Here is a 22,745-nt window from a genome sequence, read left to right on the forward strand (position 1 = left end):
GGCAGCAGCCAAACTGGCTCTTGGATGGACCAGGAGATCCTCGACCACCGCTGCCTTGGCCGAGCTGCACTCGCTTCCCTTGAAGCAACGCATTGCCTTCAAAGCCCTTTGCTTGGTCTTCAAGGCATTACACGGTACAGGACCTAGACCTCTTCAACGTCTGTTCTCGTGGTACATCCCCACCAGAACACTTAGGTCCGCAACCGCATGCCTTGTGAAAGTACCCACATGCAAGAGGGCCAGAATTGGGGGAAGATCCTTCAGAGTAGCTGCGGCCAAGCTTTGGAACAGTCTGCCTGCCGATATCCGCCAAATCCCTCACCTCCTACCCTTCAGGAAGCGAATCAAAACATGGCTCTTCCCCCACCCCTCAAACCCCGTCCGCCCCTAGTCTCCCCTCGACTAAAATCCCAGGAGTAAGCTACCAGCGCCAGGATACCTGCCAGGTGACAGCCGCGCTCTACAAATGTTTTAAATAAATTAAATAAATAAACATTGTGCATCTATGTACGTTCTATGTACTTGAATCTGTGTGTCTGTTACTTTTCTCCTGAAAAAGCATATCCAATGCACTACCCTATTTCTCATCCTGTACCTCTATCAATATCTTTAATGTACATATACTTACCTCCTTTATGCATCTATATACTTTCAATGTACTTATGGATCTTTATATTTATCACTTTCTTCTAATTTAGCATTTCCAATGCACTATCCTATTTCTCAGCCTATACTGATCTCAATATATCTTCAAGCCCAACTTTCTGACCCATCTCAAACTGCTATCTCTCACCCTATACATCTATCAATATATCCTCCACATCCACTCTCTCATGTATCCCAAACCCCATACCACTATGATCTCCAAAATAACCCTTTCTAGACTATCTCCTACTCTACTCCTCCTTGCATCATCTGACACCTTTTACTACACCGATCCCCCAAAACAAACCTTTCTAAACTTTTCCCTCTGACTCTTCCCCTCCAAAATCCCTTTTTACTCATCCAAAACCCTCCTCCTACTGGTACGACCTAAAAAAAAAAAAAGATCCTAATCCTTCACTCTTCTATCCCTCCACTATCCTTTTCAATCAAAATAACAGACTAACATGTTCACTTCTCAAATTCCATATTCCACTATACTAATTCACCACTAATCCTTTATGGGTTCCAAAGTAGCGTGCTACTCGCCAATAAAGCGTTTCAACACCCCATCAGGGTTACAAGCGCTATATAAATGCAAACCTTTTTCCCTTTTCTACCCCTCCCCAACCCTTATCAATCCAAATAACTGACTAACATATTCACCACTCAAATTACTTTCATGTTTCACCATACTAATTCAACACTAATCCTTATGGGTTCCGGAGTAGCGTGCTTCTTGCCAAAAAAGCGCTACAAAACCCCATCGGGGTAGCAAGTGCTATATAAATACACACCTCTTTCCCTGTTCTATCCCGCCACCTACCCTTCTCTATCCAAATAACTAAATAACATATCCACCACTCAAATTACTTCATATTTCACTATACTAATTTTCAACACTAATCCTTTATGGGTTCCGGATTAGCGTGCTACTCACCAGAAAAGTGATTCAATACCCATCAGGGGTAACAGGTGCTATATGAATGCAAACCTTTCTTCCCCTTCTATCCCTCGGCTATCCTTCTTACTACAAATAACTGACTAATATCCACCACTCAAATTACTTTCGTATTTCACCATACTAATTCACCACTAATCCTTTATGGGTTTCCGGAGTAGTGTACTTCAACACCCCATCAGGGGTAACAAGCGCTATATAAATACAAACTTTTTGTATTCTCTTCTATTCATCTGCTATCCTTCCGAATCCAAATAAGTGACTAACCTATCCACCACTTAAAATGTACTTGCATGTTTCACTATACTAATTCAACACTAATCCTCTACGGGTCCAAGAGTAGCGTGCTACTCGACGAAAAAGCGCTTTGACACCTCGTCAGGGGTAGTAAGTGCTATATAAATGCAATTACAATACAATGGAATACATACCTGCCCTCACCATCAACCCGCCACTCCAATAGACTAAAAAGGCCGCCGCCTGTATCCACACCGCTGCGCCCCTTGCAAACGGCGAGTAAGTCGTGCTGTATAGCTGGCCTCTCCACTTTTTCGTAGCTTGCTCGCCTCTGCTGTGTTCAAGTGTGTCTCCTGCAGGAAGACTATATGTGACTTACGCCTGTTCAACTGTGCGTGAATACGATACCTCTTGTGTATGAAGCCCATGCCTCGCACATTCCACGTGAGGAATTTATACGCTGCTCTTATCCCCATTTATGCTACACGTGCCATGTAATACCTGCCTGTGTGCTTCAACTCGGTTTCCTAATGTAAATAGCCGCTTGCTCCAGTGTGCGCACTCGTAACTGCTAACTTCCTGAATTTGAACTACCAAAATACTACAGTCCAATCCTGTACATGTGCTCAACCAAACCGCTGCTAATAGCAGCAACAACTTTAACTGACTCTTTGCATTCGCTAGGGGGGAAGATGCGCCAGCCGCGGACCATTTCACCCCGTGCCAGCTTCCATGCCCTGTACCATTTTGCAGCATTACAGTAGTCGTGCAGTAATGTCAAATAGATTCGAAATGATAAGCAATAAAGGTTTTGGAAAGGGATGGAAGAGAAAAGAGAAAAGAAGAAAAGGGGAAGAAGTGGCTATGCACCTCTCAGTGCTGCAGCAGTTTTCAATGCTGCTCTCCTGCTTTCTATCTTCTGTTCAAGGGTGGGCGCCCTCTCGTCTTTATCCTCTGCCGTCCTGTGGTCTGTTGCACTGTTCGCCTACGACGCTGGCTCCGCCTCCGGGGCTGCCTGTGTTCGTCTAGTATCGCCAGGTTTAGGAAATGTACTTCTATCCATAGCCATGCCGTCTCAACGTCCTCAAAGAAGTGGCTGGCATTGTCATGTATGACCTTAAGTTTTGCCGGGAATATTAATGCGCAGTGCAGGTTAAGATGTTGGCGATGCTGTTGGACCCCAAAGAATGCTTCCCGTTGTCTTTTTACCTGCACGGTGTAATCTGGGAACAGCGAGACCTTCGAGTTTTCATAGAGGAGTGGCGCCTTTTCTCTTGCTTTGCAGAGAAGCATGTCCCTGTCCTTGTAATTTAGGATTTTTGCCACAATAAGCCTCGGTGGTAGGCCAGGGGCCCTCATGCCTGTAGATACTCTGTGGGCTCTTTCTACACTAAACATTTACATCAGGCCTTCTGGTGCTACTTCAGTGCGCAGCCAGTTTTCTATGAATTGCGTTGGGTCTCGTCTTCGCTTTTTTCGGGCATCCCTACTATACAGATATTGCTTCTGTGTCCCCTTCCTTCCGCATCATCCACCTTAGCTTGCAGTTCTTTAACCTGCTGTTGCAATTGTGAGACAGTTTCAGTTTGCGCCTTTCGCCATGATGTAATATCTGACAGGGCTGTTGCGTGAGTCCGAACTTTTTCTGCCAGCTTTTTGTGGTACGCCCAAAGTAAGCTCACATCTGTAGTGAGCGTGCCCAGTTGTTGTTCCAATACTGATCTAGATTCGCAGATTTCCCTCAGAATAATGTCCAACTTATCTGGGGGTTGCTCTGCTTGCATCTGAGTGTCTGGGATTTCCTCCTGCATAAGTGGAGAGTCTCTTAATGGATTAGAGCTAGCTTCTCCTGTCGGTGTAAAGTGGTCAGGCGCTAGGCCCGCATAGATAATTAAGGAGCACACAGACACTCAGTATGATGGTAGATAACTGGCCTCGAGCACGTTGTTTGGCCCCTTTTATTGTCAGGGTCACCTGACTGGTGACCCATGTGGTGGGTGGATGTTTAGTGTGGGATATAGCCTCAGTGAAACACTAGAATGTATCCAGCTGGATACTACATCCCTCCCAACCTTTGATGAAAGGAAATAAACAAAGTCCAACCTGTAAAAGAAAACAGATACCCAAAATATATCACAAGTGGTATTATCTTCAGGCCGCAGGCCAGGTAGTGTTTCTTGGACCACTCTGTTCGTGACATTTGAGTTCTCCTTGGCCAAGTACTTGAGACCGACCTGGTCTATCAGTAACAATGTCTATGTACAAAAGTCCCGCATCAGGGTACAGGGAGCTGTGATGAGATCCACTCTGTCATGTTGCTTGGTGTGAGGTTTCTGCCTGGAGGCGACTTGCTTGATGTTGTTCCTGTATCTTGATGGCCAAGATACTTCTGGCTTGCCTCTCTCACTTGGGCTCCTCTCTCACCGGAGCCTCCGGGTGGGCTTTCCTGCTGGGCGGCCATGGGACCGTGTGGCCCGTGCGGGCTCTGCGTGAGCCGCACTAAGGCGTGGCTTCCGAACTGCCAACGGGACTCACAGCCTAGTGGCTCATGTATCCGCCAAGGGTGATGTTTCCATCTCGGTGTTCTCACCGTCAGGAATCTGGTTCCATGCCTTCTTTCGCACTTGTCTGGTGCTGAGTTCCTGGACCACCGTTTGTTTGTCTGGTGGTGCTCCTGCCTCTTCCTATTGCTGCAGTGACAACCTGTGGCTACCAGGTACCGCTGCACTCTCTGGCACGCTCTGCCTCAGCTCGGTTCAGTGCTTCTGGTGGTCTGCGCCACAGCTCCTTCAACCTGCTCCTGGTCACCCCTTTTGCGCGCTAGTGATTGCGCCCTTCATTTCTTCCTGGGGTTCCTCTCGCTGTATCACTTTAACGGCGGGGTACTTGCTTACTGCACTCTTGCAATAGCCCAGCCACGTTGTGGAGCTATCTGTCCTTTGACATCTTTTATGCTGTCTTCCCTTCGTGACTTTAGTGCATTCCTCTCTCTGCCACCGCATGCGGCTCTCTCCTCGCACATGTGTTCTTGTTCAATGCACCTCCTATTCATCGTGTCAGCTTTCCATGCCCTGACTTCTCACCATGAGTCACGGCAGCCTGGAACTGTCTCTGAGCACTTCCAGTGCTCTCCAGTCACTGTCCCTGTTCAGCTGCACTTCGCTCGATCAGCGGGTGCATTTTCGTGAGTTGGCTACTAGGTGGCAGTGTCGCTTTATCTTTGCCTCTCAGTCTCTGCTGAACTCTAATGCAGCGCTGCCTGCATCCACTCTGCAGGGACTCTAGCATCATGATTGCCGTGTCCCATCAGATGGTCTCCTGGTGCCCCTCGTCCCGTCACACGTGCAGTCCAGGGGAGCATTTCATTTAGTCCTCTTTTAATTCACTGTTGTTCATCCGGTGCCGCCAGCAGTGTTCCTGTCCGCCTCAGTAGCTTCACATCGCTTTGTTTTCCATGCTGCTTTACTCCTGCTGTTCACATTGCGCACCAGCCGCTCCGACCGGCCACAGGCCTCGCATTCTCATGTTCGCGGGGTGGGGGATGGGCACCGCTTGATGTCCTTCCGGGGGTCGGGGAGTGGTTAGCTACTCCACTCTCCGTCCTCTCGCTTTTCAGATGGTCTTTCTGACACTGATGCGGGGTGGGCTCCCGCAACTCACCGGCGTATGGGACACCTCTTCCTTTCGCGCCACACACCCCACGACCCCTTCACTTCTGCGGGGCATGAAAGGCAGCGGAGCTGCTCTCCGGTTCCCACGGCTGGCGGGGCTTCATTCCTGGAGCGGCTGGCGGCGAGCAGGTGATTCCTCCACCCTGTGCAGGTGGGAGGGCAGGGACCTTCAGTCGGTGCTGCTGCATTCGCTTCTTGAGGCACTTTGGGATCGCCTCTCTAGTCGGCCGCTGGCCAGACGCTGTCTCCTCACTCCTCCACATTGCACACGCTGCGTGGGGGTGAGGAGAGGTCCGTTTGGCTCCCGGGGACTGCTGACTTCGCTATGGGCAGAGTTTATTCTTCCTCGCGGGGAAGTGGGCGTCTACTCCTCTCACGCTAGGCTCTCGTCACGGCCCCCTGCCATTTCGCATTCAGGGCTCACCTTCCGCCCGCACTCTCTCTTCTCGGCAGTAGCAGCGGCGGCCGGCATCTGGGCAGTCCAGCCTTGCTCACTCTCCATTTCCCGCCATCACGGGTCACTCTTCATGCCCGGTGGCTCATCAGGAGTCTCCCCCACGGCTCTTCCACGCGGGGGGGGGGGTCACAGCAGGCACATGAGGTGTGGGGTGGGCTCCCGGTCACCTCGCTTCACACCTGGGGCTCTTCACATGCCGGCAGGCGATCAGGCGCTTTTCTCGCCTGCTCCGGGGAGGTGCCCTTCCTGTGGCAGCTCTCCCCCTTTTCCTTATCTGCTGGGCTGCTGCACGCACGGGCACAGCCCCCTCGTCGCCACTGTAAAGTGGTCGGGCGCTAGGCCCGCATAGATAATTAAGGAGCACACAGACACTCAGTATGATGGTAGATAACTGGCCTCGAGCACGTGCGCTTGGCCCCTTTTATTGTCAGGGTCACCTGACTGGTGACGCCTGTGGTGGGGGGGTGTTTAGTGTGGGTTACAGCCTCAGTGAAACACTAGAATGTATCCAGCCGGATACTACAGTCGGGTCCTGCTCCACTTGTTTCCCTTTCGGCCTTCCCATGCTGGCGTTGCTCAATCCCCAAAATGGCGGCTAAGCACAACTTTTCTTTTTTCTTGCAGGGTGTCCTTCGCACCTTGTATATGCTGCCCCTTCGTGCTGTGGTGCCTCTATTTATTCCGCCTGTGTGGGTTACATGCTTGGTACAGTGACCACCCTCTGTGCCCTTGGTGTCAGTTCCACCTGCCCTATGAGACCGTGGTGCACTCCTGCCGTTTACTGAGCCCAGTCCCTCGCTGAGTTCCAGGTCCTCCTCTCTGCGTTCTGGTTATGTGGACCGTTATCAGAACAGGCTAAGGTCCCTTCACGTTTAGTCCGTGTCATATATGGGGGGCTTCGTTGGCCACGGTTCTGCACCCTTGGTGTCCACACGTGTCCTGGCCTCACCTCCCCCTATTTGGTCAGGTACAGCCTTCCCTTCCAGTGCACCCCCGCAGTTCCCATCAGCAAGACATATGCATGTGGCCGATAGTACCTGCAATCCTGAGTTGCTTTACGGCACTAGGTCTCGGACCACAGGCCTCCCCGGTAGCGCTAGGCAGCAGCAGGCGGCCTCGCATTTATTCGGACCCAGCCGCAGTCAAGGTACCCATCCATCCATTACCCAAGTCACTTTCACCACATCCCGTTATGTCAATATTGGTCAGTGCATGTCAAGCTACTTTTTTTGTTTGACCGCTTGTGGGACGATGTCCCTTGCCTTGTTGCACCTGCTGTTCCAGTGCTGTGGCGTTCAGGTGTCTTCGACCGCCACAGGCCTCCGCTGGAGGAGCCTCGTGGGTTCAGGCCTAGCCGCCGGCCGGGTCTCTGCTCCCCGACCCCACTGGCGCGTGTCAGGCCTGGAGGGAGGGTCGGCATCCGCCGTACATGTCCCCTGCCGTTTCGCTGCTCGGGTGCTGGTGGGAGCGGTGCTCCGAATAAGGCAGCTCGCCGCACCCCAGTGCCTCCGACCGCGCCCCTGCTCGCAGCTCAGTACCTCCTCCTGCTCTTTCAGGCCGCAGCCTCGCGTAATCCGAGAACCGGCTGCTGAGCTGGTCTTGGTTTATTGTCTCAGTTGTTCCGCTGCGCGGCTCGTGAGTGGCCTCTACTCGCTGCTGAAGCGCTCAGCGATGCAGCCACAGTATTTTAGCACGGATGCTCGTGGATTATTGGGGGATTTGAGGGGTTTATCGCCCGGCCAGGGAGCTCCCAATTCGGGCATCTGCCATCTTCTGCGGCTGCCCACCCCCAAGATAATGGTTTGGTTAACGTGGAATTGTGCCATAACGTGGCGAGAAAAGATAGGTGTGTTCTCATTACCACCAAGTGAAATACTATGTAGCTCCACAACAGAAAGGGCTTGGCATTTGTTAACCCTATGTTTAATTGTTATTGAGAAAATCGTTTCCCAGGAAAGATGCTGCAATATATCCTTGTGACTACACTCAAAAGGAAGGCCTGTTAATTTAGACATAACTTGATTAAGTTCCCATGGAGGTGATAGAGTTTTGATTGGAGGGAACACTTTCTTCTGAAAAATCTCTGATCAAAGGGATTTTGAAGGAGGACATCTGATTTGCAATGTTTCTGTAGGCTGTAATTGCAGCAAAGTGTGCTTTGGACTGCGCATAGGTGCAAACGGTATGGGATGATGACTGTCTTGACAAGTAATGGGCTATGTCCCTTGTTCTGGCACCAAATGCAGACCCTTTCCATTTATGTACATAGCAGGTCCTTGTGGATAGGTGCTTAGCTTTCCCTAGAATGTCAATATGTGTGTGTGAGGGAGGGGAATCATATGACCATCATGTCTGATTTTAGGAGCTGCCAAATTCAGACGCATAACATTGGACATTAAATTTACCATTGTCACCAGCGGGACTGGAGAAAAGACATACAGCTGGTCTAGCTCATCAAACGGGCACTGGCAAATGAGCCTAGCTCCGGAACTCTGCAAAGCATCTGAGTTACTCTTTTGAGCCTTTGCAAAGAGGTCTCGTGATGGAGTTCCCCACTCTTCAAAGACATCTTGCAACACTTTGTCACCCACAACCCATTTGTTGTTTTCTTCATAGAAACGGCTCAGAAAGTGTGCCTGATGATTCTGCGTAACTGGGATGTGCACCACCTCCAGCATGAGACACCTGGCTTCTGCCCAGAGCCAGATTGCGCTGCTTCCAGGGTTAGTGCTCCCGATCTTGAGCTTCCATGCTTGTTTATATAGTAAAGGGGCTTACTATCCGCCTAAATAGGAATGGTTTTCATCATCAGAGATGGAAGGAGAGCCAGATGCACGGCTCTCAAATCCAGGAGGCTGATATGATAAAAGCTTTCCTTGTCTGACCAACAACGTTACACTGACAAGTTCTCCTAGATGAACTCCCCAATCCGGAAGAGATGGATCTGTGACAATTCTCTGCAACAGTGTTGAAACAGAATTTGAGGGTGGTTTCCTCTTTAACAACACAAGAGAAATTGTTTTGCTGTTACCATTAGCTTGTCATACAAGTTGTCATATCTCTGCCATCCAAGATCCTTTAGGCACTGCTAAGGGGATCTCATATGCTGCTATGTATTCAGGAAAGTGGGCACGCAGGAACCCACAGAACTGAGAAGGGAGATCTGCTGTGCTGTTGTTCAACATAATGTGACATTTGTTCTTGATTGGTGCCACTCTCTCCTACATAGCAAACACTTCCTTTTCTGAGTCGATTATTGCCCCGAGCTAGGAAAGAATTGGAGCAGTTGTTAATACTGATTGACCTTGAAGTTTAGTCTATGGCGCAAGAGTGCTCTCCTTCTGAGGTCTCGCTTCTTCCTTCATGAGCTGCTAGCCAGTCATCTAAATAAGGGTATATGAATATTCCATAGTGTCTTCAAGGAGTTGCACCCAAGGCATACATTTGGAGAACGAGCATGGGGTGGATTTAGTCACAATGGTAGAAATGTGAATTCCTGATAAAAATCTCAGATACTTTCTATGGTGTTTTGCTATTGGTGAGGGGGGGGAGGGGAGTGTCCTGCAAACCTATTGCACACTATAGGAAAGTGGTTAACCCCTAACTTTTTGCCATATACCGGATGCCAACTTGACTCAGTGTGTGCTGGGATCCTGCTAACCATGCCCCAGCACCTGTGTTCTTTTCCAAAACCGTACCTTTGTTACTCACAATTGTCACACCTCTGAGCCACATGTAAATCACTTGTAAAAGGTACCCCTGGTACCAAGGGCCTTGTGACCAAAGAGGACCTCTGAGGGCTGCAGCATGCCATCCTCAGAGGCCCCTCACCTTAACACCCACACCGATAGAGCAGGCTGCGTGCTTTGGTGCAGACCAAACTGAGGAGTCGACATGGCACATATCCTTGGGTGCCATGCCCACCCACACTTCCTGTGGCATAGGTAAGTCACCCCTCTAGCAGGCCTTACAGCCCTAAAGGCAGGGTACATATTACCACAGATGAGGGTATAGCTGCATGACCAATATGCCCCTACAGTGTCTGTGCCATTCACTGAGGGCCCGATTCACAGAACTAACTTAAGACAAAATCATAAACCTACTACCATTTTGGTATTCACAGAAGGACTCATTTCGGTATTCACAGAAGTTAGTAGTCCTAACTTTAGGACTCCTAAATGCCTTCTGTGAATACCGAAAGTCTTAAAGTTAGGATTTTTCTCAGTTTAGGAGTCCTAAAGTTAGGAGTCCTAACTTTACTACTCCTAAACTGAGAAAAATTCTAACTTTAAGACTTTCGGTATTTACAGAAGGCCTTTAGGAGTCCTAAAGTTAGGAGTCCTAACTTTACTACTCCTAAATTGAGAAAAATTCTAACTTTAAGACTTTCGGTATTCACAGAAGGTATTTAGGAGTCCTAAAGTTAGGAGTCCTAACTTCTGTGAATACCGAAATGAGTAAGTGCCTTCTGTAAATACCAACATGAGTAAGTGCCTTCTTTGAATACTAAAATGGTAGTAAGTTTAGGATTTTGTCTTAAGTTAGTTGTGTGAATCGGGCCCTGACATTGTAAGTGCAGTGAAGCCATTTTTAATGCATGGACTGGGAGTTTGTCAATACGAACTCCAAAGCTCCATGACGGCTTTACCGAAGTCTGGGAGGTTTGGTATCAAACGTCCCAGCACATTAAACCCCCACTGATGCTAGTGTTAGATTTAATAAGAAATGCAGAAATAAGAGAGGCCCTCTGAAAAACGACCAAATCTAGTGTGGTTCCTGACTGGCTCCCCCAGGATGGGCAGGGTCCTGGGAGAGCAAGCTTCAAAGGCCTGCCACCTTAGTCAGCTACCCCCAGTCTTTTGATGCTATCAGTAACTAGTTACCACCGGGTCTGATCACCCATTTTGGGTGTGAGAACCGGCGGGAAAACCTAGCTAGGAAAGGAGGGTGACCACCTGTGCCAACCTCACCCCTCAGGTAGGGGAGGTGAGATGAAGCCCACATCTCAGTCTCCACCATCTTGTAGATGGGGGGGACACCTCCAATCAGGAAGAGACTAATGTGTCCCTCACACTGGAGGGTGGCTTTCTACGGGGTGTAAACACCCCAGGGAAGGGACCCATTGGTCCCAACCTGTACACCCCTGTAACGCCCCTAAATTTAGTATTTAATGGCACCCCTGAACCTTGCCTCTCCGGATTCAACATGGCAAGAAGGACCAAAGAGCCATGCTGCAGAAGAGGCAGACGACGACAACTGCTTTGGCCTCAGCCCCATCAGCCTGTCTCCTGCTCTGAAATCCCTGCAAGCTGAAACCGGTGTGTCCTGCAGCCAGCAGCCTCCAAGAACCCCAGGGACCAGCCCTACCCTGCCTTCCTAAAGAACTCTGATCTCATGTGGACACCGAATTTGTCCAACACCAACCCAAGCCAGAACTCCAGATCCAGCCCGATACGCAGGTCCTCACCACTCTGCACCCGACGCCCAGGACCCAAGTTCGAGTGGCCCAACACACCAGCGAGGTCCCCCGGTGATCCTGACCTGTGTTCTGGCATCTGACGACCTCCACCGACCTTCTCCTCAACACCTGCAGCCTCATCCTGAAGGGACCGCGTTGGAGCCGGCCTCGTGGCGTGGTCCTGTTGCCCCTCGCTAAGCCGCACGAGGTCCCATGCACCTCGGTCACTCCACGTGACCACCTACGTGACCCCGCTCCACCCGGCCTCTGTCCCAGCGAGGCCCGACATCGAGGCGCCAACCCCTGGCCCGGGGGATACCACGTGAACCCTTCCCACTCCCGGCGGAGGGCAGTATCGATGGGACCCCCAACCGTCCTTCCACACCTAGGTGCGATCGCCCCACAGCTCTCTGGGGCCTGGCGCCTCTCCTGCTGGGCGTCTGGCCGCTCCCTACCCGGCCTCTCCGCCCCCTCCGGGCGCAAGGGTCCGGACATCAAAGGGCTCCAGTCCTATATCTGGGGCGACCCGACAACAGGACAACAGTTGTATCCTGGAGTCAAGAGCCCTGCTGATCGGATCGCGGCTGACCCTACGGAAGAAGACTCATCCTGAACCCACACTCTGAGCCCTGCTGACGACGTCGCGGCTCCACCATGCTTAAAGACCTACACGAACCTTTGGGGCCCTGCTGACGCTGTCGCGGCCCGACCTTGTTGAACCTTACCATCAGAGCCCAGCTGACCTCGTCGCGGCTCGACCGAAGCGGACCTACCACCGGAGCCCTGCAGACTGTGTCACGGCTCGACCCAAGCGGAACTACCACCCGAGCCCTGCAGACGCCGTCGCGGCTCCCCACGTCCGAGCCGCTCTGAGACCAGCACTCAAGGTCTGGCGCAGAGCCCTCCCGTACCTGGTTGGTACGAAGACTGTCCCGCTACCCTATCCCTCTAAAAGACATTGAGACTCTTACTGGATCCCTCGATCCCACTGTAAATATTGAACGTACTACTGCTGATAAAGAACCAAGTCAAGCAACTGATATGGAGTCCTGTGTGGTGGTATTACTGGGCCTAGTACGATCATAGGAGAAAGACCTCCCCGAGGGGGCTTCTCAGCAGCGCTCGGCTATAACTTTGCAGTAGGAAGGTGCCCCGGAATAGTCTCCCCGACTCCCCGGTGGTCCTCCCTCCAACATTTGGTGGCCAGGGACGGGATCCGAGCCAGACGCAATCGTACAGGCAAGTAACGCACCCACTACCTAACCAGACGGAAAGAAAAGGGAACCATAGACGGCCAAGAGGCAACCGTGGCCGCAGCCTTCCAGCCGGAAAGGTTGGAAGAATACACCCACAAAGAACTGAAACAATTCTGCAAGGACAAAGGGATCCCAACCACAGGATTGGGCACCAAGGAAGAAATGCAGAAAGCCCTGAAAGCCTGGGCAGAACCTGAGACCCCTCCACCCCGAGCCGAAGGGACCTCGGCCCGGGACGGAAACCTGCCGACCCCAACCCCGACAGATGGGGGGCGAAACGTCCCAGAAACCAGCCTTTCCCACGAAGAAATGCGAGAACGGGAGAGGGTCCGGACACACGAAATGGACCTCGCCCGACTCCGGCTGGACGGTGAGCTCCTACTGGCGGAGAAGAAAATAGCCTTGGAGCAACTACGGCTGCAAGAGGAAATCGAGGAAAAGAAACGGCATCGGGAGCTAGAGGAGAGACGGCTAACCCTCGAGCACGAGAGGAGCCTCAAGGAACTTGAACTAAAATCCAAAACGGGGGAGACCAGCACCCCCGGAGCCCGGGACGCTCTGCCACTGACCGAGCCAAAGGTTCATATCCCCAAGGATGTCGTCAAGGAGTACTATAAAAATGACGACATCCAGCAATGGTTCCGAGCATATGAAGTAGCCATGACCTCCCATCGGGTACCCCGGAAGGATTGGGGTGCCGGCCTATTGGGGAGGTTCCTCAGCGAGGGCCGGGATACCCTGCTGCAACTCCCCGAAGCGGTGATGACATCATACGACCACATGAAAGAAGCCCTACTCACACGCTACGGACTATCAGCCGAGATGTACCGGCAGCGCTTCTGGGACTGCAAGAAGCTCCCCGGTACCACGTGGGTCGAATACGTGGACTTCTTCAGCCGAGCCTTTGAAGGATGGATAAAAGGGAGCAAGGTCACCTCATACAATGAACTGTTCGACCTCATTGTCTGGGAGCACCTCGCCAACAACTGCTTTGTTGAACTAAGGCAACACCTCCTGGACAGTAAACTGACTGAGCCCCGGAAGCTCGCCGCCGAAGCAGACCGATGGGTCAACACCCGGGTCCCCCGGAACCCCGTGGGGGACTACCAACGGAGTACCACGGGACCTCCCCGCCAGCGAGGCGGAGGAGGGGGGTCCCACCGCAGACGAGAATTCCCGGCCGGGCCGCCCAGAAGCCCGCCACAAGGCCAAGCCACCAACCACACGTCCCCGACCTTGGGCCGAAGGGGGGCCCCTATCGCACGGCCTGGACCACGACCGACAGTGACCTGCTTCGGCTGCCAGCAGACCGGCCACTATGCGAGCGACCCGGCCTGCCCCGTGAACCGATGGAACGGGACCGCTGGGCCCCCTTCCCGGCAAATAGCCGCCGCAGCCCTGGGGGAGGGAGAAGACGAGGAGGAAAACCACGACGGCGGGTCCCCCGAGTGGGAACCAGCTGCATGTATCGCTTGTATGCCTGGGCTCCCGAGAGATGGTGCCCCGAGCTGCCATCCCAAGCAACACCCAGAAGTACCAGCAGTGGGTCACCATCAAGGGACGACGGGCCGAAGCCCTCCGGGACACTGGGGCCAGTGTGACCGCTGTCCGCTGCCACCTGGTGACCCCCGAACAAATCCTGCCACATGTCCTATGCCCTGTCCGGACCGCGGACAACACCGAGAGCATGTGCCGGATGGCCAGGATCCCCTTCGAGTGGGGAGGAGTGTCCGGCACCCTAAAAGTAACTGTCCGCGACGACGCCCCAGTGGACTGCCTCCTGGGGAATGACCTAGAGAGCTCCCCCTGGGCCCAGGTGGAACGCCGAGAGCATCTGGGGATGCTAGGACTGCCCGAGTGGGCCTGCGCCACCACCCGGTCCATGACCGCCCAACCAGCCGCTGCCACGGCCCCCGACAAGCCGACGGGCCCCTAACTACCACCCTCCTCCGGCACGGAGGAACCTGACGAGGAGGCCGGGCCATCTGAACTTTCTCCCGACGAGGCCGCCTCCCTCAGCGAGATCCCCGAGCTGGCCCAGTGGCGCCACGACGGGGGCCCCACCCGCGAATAATTCCAGCAAGAGCAGAAGGCCTGCCCGTCCCTCGAGGGGGCCCGACAGCAAGTGGCCGCCCAGGCCGCGGGGGACCCCACGGGAACCCACTGGGTCTATTGGGACAATGACTTATTGTATAGCGAGCAGAAAGTCGCCAAACTAGGGGCCGGCCGGGTGTTGGTGGTCCCCCTCCGATTTCGAGAGTTCCTCCTGAACCTGGCGCATGACGTGCCCCTCGCCGGACACCTCGGGCGGGACAAAACTTACAGCCGCCTAGTGACCCATTTCTAATGGCCCCGAATGAGAAGAGACGTGGACCATCACTGCCGGTCCTGCCCGACCTGCCAGGCTAGCGGGAAGACTGGGGGTCGAGTGAAAGCCCCCCTACAACCATTTCCAGCCGTCCACACCCCGTTCGAACGAGTGGGGATCGACATTGTGGGGCCCCTCGACCCCCGAACCGCCCTGGGACACCGCTTCATCCTGGTACTGGTCGACCACGCCACCCGATACCCCGAGGCCATCCCACTCCGCACCGTGACAGCTCCAGTGGTGGGCCGGGCCCTGATGGGCATCTTCTCCAGGGTGGGGTTCCCCCGAGAAGTGGTGAGCGACAGGGGTACGAACTTTATTTCAAAGTACATGAGATCCCTCTGGCAACAATGTGGGGTCACCTATAAGTTCACCACCCCTTACCACCCCCAGGGGAACGGACTGGTCGAGCGGTTCAACAGAACCCTGAAAGGGATGATCAAGGGCCTGGAAGAGCCCCTGAGGAGGAGACGGGATGTCCTGCTACCCTGCCTCCTGTTCGCCTATCGGGAGGTACCACAGAAATCCCTAGGCTTTAGCCCCTTCGAACTATTGTATGGGCACCCCGTCCGAGGGCCCCTCAGCCTGGTCAAGGAGGGCTGGGAGGCGCAAGTCCAAGATGCCCCTCCCGACGTCTACCGGTACCTCCTGACCCTGCGGAACCAGACTCGGAAGTTCCGGGCCCTGGCAGAAGCCAACCTCGAAGCCAGCCAAGAAGACATGAAACGCTGGTATGACGAAAATGCCTCAACCATCGAGTTCGAGCCGGGCCAGCAAGTCTGGGTCATGTCACCCGTGGACCCCTGCGCCCTGCAGGACAAGTGGACCGGGCCCTTCAAGGTAGTTGAGAGGAAGAGCCCCGTCACGTACCTGGTCGACATGGAGTCCCCGAGGAACCCCCTCCGGGTCCTGCACGCCAACCGGCTCAAGCCCCACTTTGCCCGAACTGAACTAAGCCTGCTGCTGGCTACCGACGATGGGGGCGAAAGTGACTCCGAGCCCCTACCAGACCTCCTGGGGTCCTCGGGCCAAGACGGCTCCTTGGAGGGCGTCCGCCTCTCCGCCACCAGAACAGCGCCATGACTGCCAGAAGCTGCTGCAACCCTTCGCTGCCCTCTTCTCTCTCACGCCCGGGGTGACCCCCTGGTGCGTCCACGACGTGGATATTGGGGACAGCCCCCCTGTGCGACACCGCGCTTACAGAGTACCTGGCCGAGTCCGAGCCTGCATACAGACCGAGGTCTCCAAGATGCTCGCCCTCGGAGTCATCGAGCCATCAGACAGCCCGTGGGCCAGCCCGGTAGTCTTGGTGCCGAAGGCCGCCGCCCCCGGCACTGCCCCGGAACTCAGATTTTGTGTCGACTACCAGGGCCTGAACACAGTCACCAAGACCGATGCCCACCCCTTGCTACGAGCAGACGAGCTGATCGATCGCTTAGGGGCCGCCCGCTACCTAAGCACCTTTGATCTCACCGCTGGGTACTGGCAGATCAAGCTCACTCCCGGCGCCCAGGAACGATCCGCCTTTTCCACCCCCGATGGGCACTACCACTTTCGGGTAATGCCCTTCGGTAGGAAAAACGCCCCAGCGACCTTTCAGAGGCTAGTGAACAAGGTCCTGGCCGGACTAGAAGCCTTCAGCGCGGCCTACCTCGACCACATTGCAGTCTTCAGCGACCACTGGGCCGCGCACCTAGGACACCTCGGGGAAGTCCTGGCCGCTCTCCAAAGAGCCAGGCTCACAATTAAGGCCAGTAAATGCCAGATCGGTCAAGGATCTGTGACCTATCTGGGCCACCAGGTGGGGAGTGGCCAGGTGGCGCCCCTCCAGTTAAAGGTCGACGCCATCCAGGCGTGGGAGCCCCCCGCAACCCAAACCGCTGTCCGGGCCTTCTTAGGCCTCACAGGCTACAACCGACGATTCATTAAGGATTATGGCAGCATTGTGGGCCCCCTTACGGAGCTCACTTCCAAGAAACAGCCCAAGGCGGTGCACTGGACGCCCCGCTGTCAGACCGCTTTTGAGGCCCTCAAGGCGGCCATGTGCGCTGCCCCTGTGCTACAGGCCCCTGACTACAGCAAGGAATTTGTAGTCCAGACCGATGCCTCGGAGTATGGGGTCGGGGCGGTCCTCTCCCAGATGGACGCCGAGGGCCTCGACCGACCTGTGGCCTTTATCAGCCGCCGACTGCTGCCACGAGAACAGAGGTGGAGCACCATCGAGCGGGAGGCCTTCGCCGTGGTATGGGCTCTCAAGAAGCTCCGGCCCTACCTTTTCGGCACCCACTTCAGGGTCCAAACTGACCACCGGCCCTTGCGGTGGCTCATGCAAATGCGGGGCGAGAACCCCAAGTTGTTGCGATGGTCCATCTCGCTGCAAGGGATGGACTTCACCGTGGAACACCGGCCCGGCAACGACCACGCCAATGCGGACGGCCTGTCCAGATTCTTCCGCCTAGGCGAGGAGAACCCCCAAGGAGATGGGTGACTCTCCCTGCCTTCAGCTTGGGGGGGAAGCGTGTTGGAGCCGGCCTCGTGGCGTGGTCCTGTTCCCCCTCGCTAAGCCGCACGAGGTCCCATGCACCTCGGGGCTCCTCCATTTTGGATTATACGTCACTCCACGTGACCACCTACGTGACCCCGCTCCACCCGGCCTCTGTCCCAGCGAGGCCCGACATCGAGGCGCCAACCCCTGGCCCGGGGGATACCACGTGAACCCTTCCCACTCCCGGCGGAGGGCAGTATCGATGGGACCCCCAACCGTCCTTCCACACCTAGGTGCGATCGCCCCACAGCTCTCTGGGGCCTGGCGCCTCTTCTGCTGGGCGTCTGGCCGCTCCCATCCCGGCCTCTCCGCCCCCTCCGGGCGCAAGGGTCCGGACATCAAAGGGCTCCAGTCCTATATCTGGGGCGACCCGACAACAGGACAACAGTTGTATCCTGGAGTCAAGAGCCCTGCTGATCGGATCGCGGCTGACCCTACGGAAGAAGACTCATCCTGAACCCACACTCTGAGCCCTGCTGACGACGTCGCGGCTCCACCGTGCTTAAAGGCCTACACGAACCTTTGGGGCCCTGCTGACGCTGTCGCGGCCCGACCTTGTTGAACCTTACCATCAGAGCCCAGCTGCCCTCGTCGCGGCTCGACCGAAGCGGACCTACCACCGGAGCCCTGCTGACTGTGTCGCGGCTCGACCCAAGCGGAACTACCACCCGAGCCCTGCAGACGCCGTCGCGGCTCCCCACGTCCGAGCCGCTCTGAGACCAGCACTCAAGGTCTGGCGCAGAGCCCTCCCGTACCTGGTTGGTACGAAGACTGTCCCGCTACCCTATCCCTCTAAAAGACATTGAGACTCTTACTGGATCCCTCGATCCCACTGTAAATATTGAACGTACTACTGCTGATAAAGAACCAAGTCAAGCAACTGATATTGAGTCCTGTGTGGTGGTATTACTGGGCCTAGTACGATCATAGGAGAAAGACCTCCCCGAGGGGGCTTCTCAGCGGCGCTCGGCTATAACTTTGCGGTAGGAAGGTGCCCCGGAATAGTCTCCCCGACTCCCCGGTGGTCCTCCCTCCAACAGACCCCCCCCTTAACCGCGACCGGAACCGGTGAGAAGAACTCAACTTGAAAGGACACTCCTGCACCCACAGCTCCTGAGTCCTAAGGTGCCCGACTGAAGGTGTCTTGGTGTCCAGCAACTCTTCATCTTCATCTTCCAGTCATTAGTTTCCTTCGTCCAGTCTTCTGGCACTAGCCTGCAGTCCTTTTTCACAACCGACATCCTCAATAGGAAGTCGCTGGGCTCCCAACACCTCCTGAGCACCCTGCCGCCGGTGTTGTGGACTTAGTGCTAACCTGGGACCTTCTACGCCCTGACCTTCCCCCTAGGACCTGGGCTCCCAAGACAGAGTGAACTGCCCATGAGCAGCCCCCAACTGAGGTGCCCCATTGGCTGCCATTGGCACTCTGCACCCGGCCATCCTAGTGCCGCTGGTTGTGTCCCCTTGAGTGTTTACTTACCTGCAAACTTAGCACTTCGTTTTTCTCCATAGGACTGAATGGTGGGTTTTCTATGAAAAGTGTATTGTACCGCAACAAAAAGTAACTTAGTGCTTTCACAAGAGTGAACCTCTTACCAATGTACTGTATTGCTTAAACTGTGTTAGGAGTGTGTTTCATGCCATACTAGGAAAACAATCTCCTAGTAATCCAAAAGTACTCTAAATGTAATTTCAAGTATTTTGAACAGTTTACCAATTGTTTTCACAACTGCAAACGTAATCTAAATGTTCCTACCAAACCAATATTCACTGTCTTTTGAAAAGTAATATTGTATGAAGAGTTTAACTTACCTTTTACTAAGTCAATCTTGATTCTGGAAATAAAACAACAAAATATAACTTTTTATACCAACAATTGGTCTAGATTCCGTCTTTGAGAGTGTGACGTCTAATACTAGGATTTCTTTTATTAACTGTGCGATTACTTAAAATCTTTACAGTATAAAACACATGAACAGCGCCCCCCTCTGAACCACCCTTCCCACAGGAAAAACCCGGTGTTCAGCTTTAAATTAGCACCGTGGCTACATGGGCTCTATTTACTACTTTATGTCCATTTAAAACTTCAAAAAAATAAATTGGGTTACCACCCTTTCACATTTTTACACCTCTAGGGATCAATGATGTGACGTCATTTCTTGCTCGACTGCACAATAAATGCTTAACACTACCCTCTGATAAGCCTGAATGCTCAACCACAAAAGAGAGTAAGATATTATATACTTTAGCCTCTGCTGTACCTTTGGAGATCCACTGAACCCTCTGCACTATACCTTTCTTTGATATAGTATATAAAGAGCCAGATTCCTACACACAGACTTTGTTTTATTGGTGGAAATATCTGAAGTATACTGAGCATATACAATTTCTCTTTCCCGAGCCACTTGTTTGTGAAGTGCAGAATCAGTCCGTCTTCTGATATTGGATAGGAGGTATATGGAATACACTCCTTGTCCCTCTGGTAAAGAAGGTATAGGTTTGATGGCATGTATCTGCAATAGCACAACATTTTCTTTCCTCAGAATGGTCATTTGGTGCTTCAATATTATTGGAGGAGCTGGTGATGTAATTGACTTGAAATGTTGTGAGCACCTATGAATCAATAGTTAGTACCCACATTACCATTATTCTCTCTCGCTCTTCAAGATGAAATACTATTCCCCCACTGGAGTGACAAATGGGATTTGGGGGAAGATGGCTAGAGGGTCTTTATGAGGTTGTCACTGCTGTTTACCACAGGAATGCCTTTGGATGTATTAGAAGGCAGTGATGGAGTTAACTTAGCCCTGGATGGCTTCCTCTGGTAGCAATATCTCTGGCCTTATTGCTGTTGCTTCTGATAATGGCAGTTAGGGGGATTTAACATTTGTGGGTAATAGAGGCTCTGTAGACTTCTGTTGAGATTTGAAGAACCTCTTTATCTCCAAGCCTACCGCATTTAGTGTCTCCACCTCAAGTTTCACAATTTCTGCTCTTGTATGTTGAACAAATAAGGTGAATACTGACAAAGGGAAAATCAAGGCCTTTAACGCCCGGTTTGAGAGTCACCAGGCAAAGCCATGATCTTCAAAGGGAGACTCCATAGCAATAACATCTTGCTGCTAGCCCAGCAGAATCCATCGTAGCACTAAAGACATGGATAGAAATTAAGGAGCTCTCTTTTACCATTTCTTGAAAGTTTTGCTTTGTCAAGGGAGATTACTAATAAATCACTTCATCCCCTCCCAGATCTGTTGTACCTGCCCAAGAGAGCTGTTGCACTTGTGTTTTTCAATGTGGTAGCCGCTCAACCTTTCTTCCTGTACAGTCTATACACTTTCTCTCGCTTTTTGGTGGCTCATCTAGCTGATGTGACTATTGTATTGTATTTTAATTGCATTTATATAGCACTTACTATACCTGATGAGGCATCGAAGCGCTTTATCGGCGAGTAGCACACTACTCAGGAACCCATAAAGGATTAGTGGTGAATTAGTACAGTGAAATATGAAAGTAATTTGAGTGGTGGATATATTAGTCAGTTATTTGGATTCAGAAGGATGGTGGAGGGATAGAAGAGGGAAAAAGATTTGCATTTATTTCTTTACAAGACAAGTACATGAGGCATCCTGTCACTTCAACGGGTAAGTATTTTATAAAATGCCATATCTCTGCCCAATGCCTATCCTATAAGGCTAAAGAACATTCCAAAGCCCAGCTCAAAATCTAGAAGTAGTTTCTAAACATATATTTCATCCCCAAAGTAAATTCTGAAGTAAAAGTGTCCAATTTCCTATAACTAGTGTATCAGAAGGAACTAGGACTCCTTCAAATGAAGTACAGAATGGAGGTAACCAGATTAAATGGTATGGCCTGGCAAACTAAGTAATGTCAATGTAGTCAGCACAGGCCTACCCTAAAAGTCGTCACATCAGGCAGATCATAAAAGCAGCCCACTCGCGGTTGGTGGAAGCTTTATATAGGTGTAAAGTTATATTTATCTTGCACAAAAAGTACTGCATCATGGGACAGAAGTTCATGCAGGGCCTGCAAACATCTGATCTGCCAGTGCTAAGATATTCTGTGATAGCAAATTACAAAAAACAAAGCAGGGATGCAAACTCTTGTAGGGCACAAGGCCCAAGAGTTTAAACCATTGTCCGCAACCACGAGGACACAGCCCAATAACAAACATTTTAAGATACTGCTTAACTAAGCTATTTAAACACTTATCAAATACATGTTAATAGCATAAGTGCTAGGTTCCTGCCAGGTACCACTAACACAGACAGTAAGTACCCATCAATTACCCAAGTCACTTTCACCACATTCCCAGTTATGTCAATATTGGTCAGGGCATGTCAAGCTACTTTTTGTGTGTTCCCTGATTAAATCAATAACAAACTAACTACCCTGGCCACTTTAGCTTCTCGCAACGTTATGACAATGGAACAAGAGACGTAGGCCTCACAAGGGGCATGCAAAGCTCTAAATCATTACATTGCCTTGTCAAAGAAAGAAACAGCAACTCTGGAGCAGCACACACAGCCAGTCACTGAATTGTGAATCTAAGTACTAAAGTTTTACAGGCCCCATCAAACTTAGTCTGTAAAACACTGCACTGATTTTCTGCATTGGCCTGCTGGAAGTTAATGAGTTAACCCCATGCAATGTGTGTTTTTAGGGCAGAATAAAACGGCCACTGAAAAAGTCTGTTTACGAACTGCCCATCTGACAGCAGCCTCGCTGCTCGGAGTACTGTAAATAAACCGGATCCACCCAAGGTTGGGTCACTGGAAACTCCACACACCATCAGCAGGGTGATTAAACTTGGAATTAGACAATACTTTAACCCCTTCAGTGCCCCGCCCTTTCCCCGCCCTGTGCCGGGCGTTACATTAGCGGGCGGGGTTCATGACGAGATAGTCTCGTCATGGGCACAGCGCAACCGTGCTCCAGGACGAGACTATCTCGTCATGGGCACTGAAGAGGTTAAAAGTAGCATTCTTCAAATACGTTTATAAACAATAGCTAAATGGAGAGGTGATAAGTGACAATATACCAGTTTACTTGCAAAACGTGGACAGTGACACTTTTTGCTCTGTCACCGAATGCAGTCTGATTCACTTCCCCCATGCACTAAATTGCGT

This window comes from Triturus cristatus, chromosome 7, assembly GCF_964204655.1.
Source record: "Triturus cristatus chromosome 7, aTriCri1.1, whole genome shotgun sequence".
NCBI classification, from domain to species: Eukaryota; Metazoa; Chordata; class Amphibia; order Caudata; family Salamandridae; genus Triturus; species Triturus cristatus.